The sequence below is a fragment of the Xiphophorus couchianus genome, chromosome 15, assembly GCF_001444195.1.
Source record: "Xiphophorus couchianus chromosome 15, X_couchianus-1.0, whole genome shotgun sequence".
In the NCBI taxonomy this organism is placed as follows: Eukaryota; Metazoa; Chordata; class Actinopteri; order Cyprinodontiformes; family Poeciliidae; genus Xiphophorus; species Xiphophorus couchianus.
The window spans coordinates 18,927,772-18,934,619 of record NC_040242.1 but is presented as its reverse complement, the minus strand read 5'-3'; positions in this window follow the sequence as shown (position 1 = coordinate 18,934,619).

Below are 6,848 nucleotides of genomic sequence, written 5' to 3'. Positions count from 1 at the left end.
GAGTGTGTAAACATTGACCTGTGGCTACCCTCCTCCTGCGTTGAGCTCTGACAGCAGCACAGTGACTTCATTTGTCTGCGCCCGATAAAAGCCCCTCCATTATTCAACGGCCATCTCACATCACCCCTCATAAACGCTGAGGTATCATTTAGGATCCAATGTCTCATTAGTGGTCCCTTCAGGATCCAGAGGTTCCCTTCAGCTCCATGCATGTACTGCTTGTCCGACTCCAGCAGACCGCCTCGTAGCTGCTGATGGATAACTTTGGGGTTGCTGAGTTGCCACTGCCTCGAATTTCTTAACCGGATCTTAAAGACTTGTCAGTTGACGATGGTGCACCATCTCACCGCAGGTGTTCAAGTGGATTTATGATGTAAACGATCTGCACGACCTCTAGAAATACAAAGTAAAGTTACCTCATCCTCTTTGTTCAAAGTCTTTGATCGTCAGTTGAGTCTGCTTCGGCTTTAGTTTCCCAGGCCACTGCGCTCTCAACACTCATCAACTCTGTTGCCATGTTGTCGTGACGACTTAACTAAATCATGTTTATATGAACCGTGTCAATTATTCCACACAAATGGCCAATAAAGATCTTCTCTAAATTGCAGTCTTTACTTCTGTCTTAAGCCCGTTTCCCTTCAACTCACCCCAAGGGTTTGTCTAGAGATTGTAAGTGTTTTGACTGAGACGGCCATAAAAAAAAAAGAGGCTGAAATCATGTCTGGTGAACAGTTTTCCAGCAGAGGCCAGCAGGTTTCTACTAAAACATCCTGGTGTTTCAAAATGTTTACAATTGAATGCACTCCTACAAGTAACTCGCTTTGGAAGAAAAACAGCCTCACAGCATTACACATCCTCCACCATACTTAACAGTGAAAAGGAGATGATTAGTTTCACACGAGCGTCTGTTAATTGCGTCTAACTTTGTTTAAGATTTGCAAAGATAAAGATATTGCTTACCTGCATTGACATTCTGCTGTCTGTTTTTAGTGGCAGGGTAAACTTTGGTCCTTTACTGACTCAGTTCCAGTTGTTTTAAACATTTTAATTATTCCTAGCAACAAGCAAGTAGCCTTTTTGTTTTATTTATTTTATGACCAACATAGTCAAATTTATATCCCAGGAGAACAGACCGGCATGGATTTCTCAGTAAAGAGTCATAGACACTCTTCTTTACTTAAAAGATATTGTATTAATTACAAACATTAAAATAAATCAATATAATTTAATTCAATCACATACATTCCAATTATCAAGCATTACAATAAACTAAAGCTAATTATTCATAGTAGGAATGGTTCAGCTTTCTCAAATAAAATAGTAATAATAGTAAATCCTTTGGTTACATTTGTTTAAACTGGAATCAATTGCTCAGCTTGTGGTTTTATAAAAAGTAATAAATATTTCTTTAAGTGGTATATTTTTAACCACTAAACAAATGCAGTCAAATTAAAGGTTGGACTTTTCACACTTTTTCAATGCGAGTCGATGCTGCTGCAGTAACAGACGGATTCATCTGAGTGCGCTGTACCTTTAAGAAAGCCAGTGCCATCCTAAGAGTCTGAGCCTTTCCCACCTTAAATCCTGATGACGTAGTATCGCTGCTTTCCACTTCACAGTCGGTATTATCAAAGCAGACAGTTTAAGGTAAAAGATGTCTATGACCCCCCAGACGCCCCTCACCATCAGTCTGATAATGGCTGCTGCCAAATGTTTCTTTTATTAGACACTATAAAACAAAAACAAGCCAGGGATGCAGCTAATGAAGGATCAGACTGCTGTTTGTATTTAATGAAAGGATCCTCCTCATCAGTTTGCTGGGCAGTAATTAGATGAATTGCAGAAAGATAAAAAAATTAATGACCAAAGCTGCCTCAGCATTAGATGTTGAACACTTGCCACTGTAGAGCTTTTTGTAGACTGCTTTTAGTCCTTTATCGGTTTTAAAAGAACAACTTTGGGCCAGATACCTCCTTTTTGAGGGGATTTATTTGTAGCTTTTTTTGGTCTGAGAGAATGTTGAAGTGTTTGCAGATTTTTCTGTGTCACTTTACAGGGATTTTAGATGTAGTTAGGAACTTTGTTTTTGAGGCCACCCAGTGTTCATTTTTACAGCGGTGGTTCTTTATTGGTCTCCCTTGGCAGAAATTTATGTTGAAATTTATGTTTAATTTAAGGGTGCAGCAACACAGTCCATAAATGTACCAAGCCACATCAACCGCAACAGTAGACGCCAGCTCAAAAGTTCGTGATAGAAATCTTGAGTCTGTTGGCTAAAATGTCATTTCTATTTTTTGTTAAAATGGAGTCATATTAGATTACTAAATATTATTACATTTAAGTCAACCAATTTGATGCTTTAACTAAATTCTTGTTTTTGGTTTGTGCCAGGTTGTGGTTGCTGATTCTTTAAATGTGACTGTTTTTCACAATGGTCCAAATTTTCTAACTGCATATTTTAGGATGAATCTTCCCTGAAAACATGCGACTTCCATCACATAACTGAATTAAATTATAGATGACGTCTTAGGGTGTTACGACCATTTCACTCCATAATTTATGCAAACACTGAACTGCAATGAAAAAAAGAATGTGTTTACAAAATGGTTTGTATACAGTAAAAAAAAAGAACAAAAAATGGGATGACTGTGTAAAACATCATTACATTTACCTTCCTTCTTACTGACTGAGTTGTGGTTTTTCAGTGCGCTTGATCCTGATTTATTTCATGGCGTTGGGATGGTGTGGACAATCGGCCACTCACCTGGTGACTGGACCTATGAGTCTGTGGCGCTGCATGGTGAAAAGGTTGCTGCTGCTTTTTTCAGTGTACAGTACAGAGACACGCTCACATTACAGCTGTGACGCAGTTCTATGCCACTTAAAACAACTATAAAACCTATTTTTTTAAAAACACACTTACTAAAACAAGCTGGTTTATGTTTAAAGAAATATAAACAGTTAAATCCTGGAAGAAACCTGAGAAGCTGAACAGCACCTGAAACCGAAGTAGAAATTCACCTACTAGATATCTTTAGCTAGCAGCCAGAGCTACAGTGTGATGTATATCTTCGAGCCGCCATCTCAGTATCCTAAAATACTAAAATAGATTCATTATTTAATGAAACAGTACTTTTGTTAAAATAATGTTTTTATCTCCACTTCTATTTTCATTGTGACCTGGTTGTTTTCCAGTTGTTGTTCTTTATTTAGTCTAAAGCTAATCTTTGTTAGCTAGAAGCTAATCTCGCCTTATTTTCAAACTCTTCAATATAAACGTTGGCATTTGCAAGCATATATGTTCATATTGAGCTGCGGTATTACCATATATCATTCAATAAGATGTTTTTATTGTCAATTATTGATTTTGATGATAATTGCCCTAAGCAATTATATATAGTTATTCATAACCTATTATTCTGCAACGCCAATCCCTAAAAACACGCATCAGTCTGAGTAATGTTCTGTTAAACGTTAACCTCCTTTTATTGTCATTTAATAATTCAGCAAAGCCAAACATAAAACGGCCTGCGCTCTCTCAGTGCTGCCAGGAACGATTCAATGATCCAAATAACGCGTCGAGGCAGATTGGTTTCTGCTTACATCCTGTATTTGTCTTGTTTTCTATGGCCGACAGCACCTTCGTCTCTTAATTCCACGTTAACTGTACATCTGCGCTCTAAAATAAGCACAGACAACCGTCCGACTCAGACCTTTTTTTTAAAATAAAAATATTATTATTCTTATTGGCCGTGATCAACCGTGGGCGACATTTTGTGCTGTGTGGAGGTAGAGAGAGAGAGAGAAAAAAAACAAAACAACAGAGAAAAAGCTGCTGTCAAAGAGGGTCGCTCAGAGGCACAGCGGGGAGAAATGTGACGGGAATGCAGAGCCCCTGAGTTTTTGGCTGGTATTTTATGGGAAAGATGCTGACAGGCGACAGGATGGGAAGGGCACGGCGTTCGTTCCCCGGATGGGTCAGTCAGCCAGCCGGCCGTCAGTCGTAATCCAAAGCTGTGTTGAGTGACGGAAAGTCAACCGTCAGCAAGTAAAAACAACAACAAAAAGAAGAGAAAGGGCTTTGTTCTCCTCTGCCCAGCGGCAGGACCCCCCCTCATTACCTGACTTTCCACAACGGCTCTTTATAACTCTGAGGACAAAAACACAACCAATTTTTCAATAAACATTGTCACTAAAGATACAGATCCTGCATTTGTGAAAACATGTTATTTTTCTTCTCACTGTATTCAACCATATGCTTTGTTTTTCTTTTTTAACATAATTTTCTATAAATACTATCTTATGGCAAACCGCTTATGTTTTCACTAACACCCCTTCTCTTTTCATGCAATAAACACACAAACCAATATTTTAGTTTTGGGTCCACACCGACCTGCACGTCCTTTTACCTACCAAAGAGTTATTCGCTTAATTAAGATATATTCATATGCAAAAGTTTCCTATAGCTACCTGTTGAAAATCAGCATGTTTGCTATCACGCCTAAAGAGATCTGGTTTACACCAATGTGTTAGTATTGTTCATATTAATTAAATACATTTATAGATAAAATAGTTAGTTTATTTTTTAGCAAATAAATACTTTTCAGTATAACTTTAGGTTATTTTATTTATTTATTTATTTATTTATTTATTTATTTATTTATTTATTTATATTTTTTCTGGCCCACAAGTAGTTTGTGTATTGTTGTTACAAAAATGCTTCATACATCAAATATGACGTAAACAAAATTTTACTTTGTAATTTAACACCTTGAAATTGGGTCTTTGTCTCTTTAAGAAACTCCTTTTTTCTGAAACTCCGCCTTCAGGACGTCATCACAACATGGCTCCTCTATTAACCCTTTCACAACATTTTTACCAGCGTTTCAGTGAGATGAGCTTCTATAATGAGCTCAGCAGGCGCGCAGTTCCACCAGGTGTTTGCTAATTGCTGCTGGCTAGTCTGAAGGAGCTGAGTGGAGGAGCAGAGCCACTCTGTCAGGCATAGGCTTAGAAACTGCAGCTCAGAGGAGGAGCTTCGACCTTGAAGGCGGAGCTAGGTCCACTCATGGGAGATTCAAGGATTTCTCAAACATGCATGAAAGAATCAAAGCAACACTCCGGGTTTTTTGATGAGGGTACAACATTATAACAAACGAGTCAGTTTTACATCCTACCGCCCCTTTGACTTCTGTAAGCCGTCCCCATGTTGCGGCAGTGACTTGCTCTGCCAGAGGTTCATCTGAGCCTCCTTGCTTGCCGTTCAGATGGCGGTCATAAATAATTAAGACGCCCAGGCCCACGTGTGCAGATTTTATGAGGCAGCATTTAAGAGCCGCCGAATGTTTATGTACTGCTTAGAGGAAGGAGGGCTTGTTGTTATCGTCGTCGTCGTTTGCTCTGATGTCATGTCCGACCTGCCTGTCTTCTGACATTCTCACTGTCAGTCGCGGCTTCTGTTGCATATTTCAATTACGTATTAATAAGGAGCGTGCATTATTCCTTTAGATTCACCAAGGTCACCCTATGGGGCCCTCGGTGAGCAGCTTCCTTCTCGTGGACGTCCTTGCTGTGTCTCATCTGCAATGCCCCCACCCCTCCACTACCCCCACAACCCCAAGCCACTGCATTATGTTGCATTTGCATCGAATTGCCTCCGCACTGCCTCTGCAAGCCTGGCCCTGTTTTTGCTCCTCCGTCTTTCTCTTGCCCTCTCTAAGTCTCCCCCTCTTCTCCCTTGTCAGTCCGGTGCCAGCCTGTTGGGTGTGTGTGTGGGTGTGTGTGGGTGTGTTGGGGGTGGAGGGGATCGGCAGTGAGCTGTCAGGCGTAAAGGTAGCGGTAAGGACAGGGTTTGGGTAGCCTGTACAGGTGATGGTGCTAGGGAATTGGAGAGGAAATAAGCAATTAGCTTGGCAACAATTGCGTTGCAGTAAAAAATAATAATAAATGAAGAAGAGGAAGAAAAAGGTTTGTTGGGAGGACTTGAAGGGGAGAGGGTTCATCATAGAGAGGAAATCCTGAGGAGGAGGATTCCATCTCAGCGTTTTCTCTGACACATTCCTCCTCCTCCTCTTCTTCTTCTTCTCTTACTCAGCCTCATTTTCTCTCCCTGCTTCCTTTTTCCTGTGTGTTAGAATTGTAGCCGGATTGAGCTCTTCATTTGGGTTGGTGATAGACCCTCGGCCTTGGCCCCACCCCCTCAAATTTTGTCCACAAATAGAAAATACCAGTTGACTACAAAATGAAACAGAGCCAGGGACGTGACCGGGTTTTGTTTTTGTTTTTTTTCCTTAATGGAGCGAGGTAGAGGCACAAACTGTTGAAGGTGTCACACTAAAAGGGCAATTTCATCTAAATAAAATCTAATCTAACTTAGATTACAATGATCAGTGACCAAAACTTCAATACAAAATTATTTATTTACCTGAACAAAACACATGGATCTGTTCAGCCTGCAAAAACAATACAATAGATTTGTTTTTATTTTTAGTGGCCTAAGACACAGGCTAGTTTTTTTCAGTCCCATGATTAGCCTGTTTAGCTTAGAGTAGCTTAATAGTATACAACTCTAATTTTAGCGTTGCTGTTTTGCTAAATCCGTTCAACTTAATTATCGACTTAAAGTAAGAATTATTGCGCAATTATAGAGCAAGAATTACAAACAACTGCTTAATTACCCGCTTTTCTCCTTTATGGTGATTTTTCTGTGCGATTTGGTCGTCTTCTTACTAAATATTGTAAGCTGCTGCGTTTTGATTACAAAATGTGTGCAAAACCTTGTCAATAATGTTGAAAAAACACAATTTTGTAATTGCGGCGTTTCCATTAAAATTAGCAACGCAATTAAC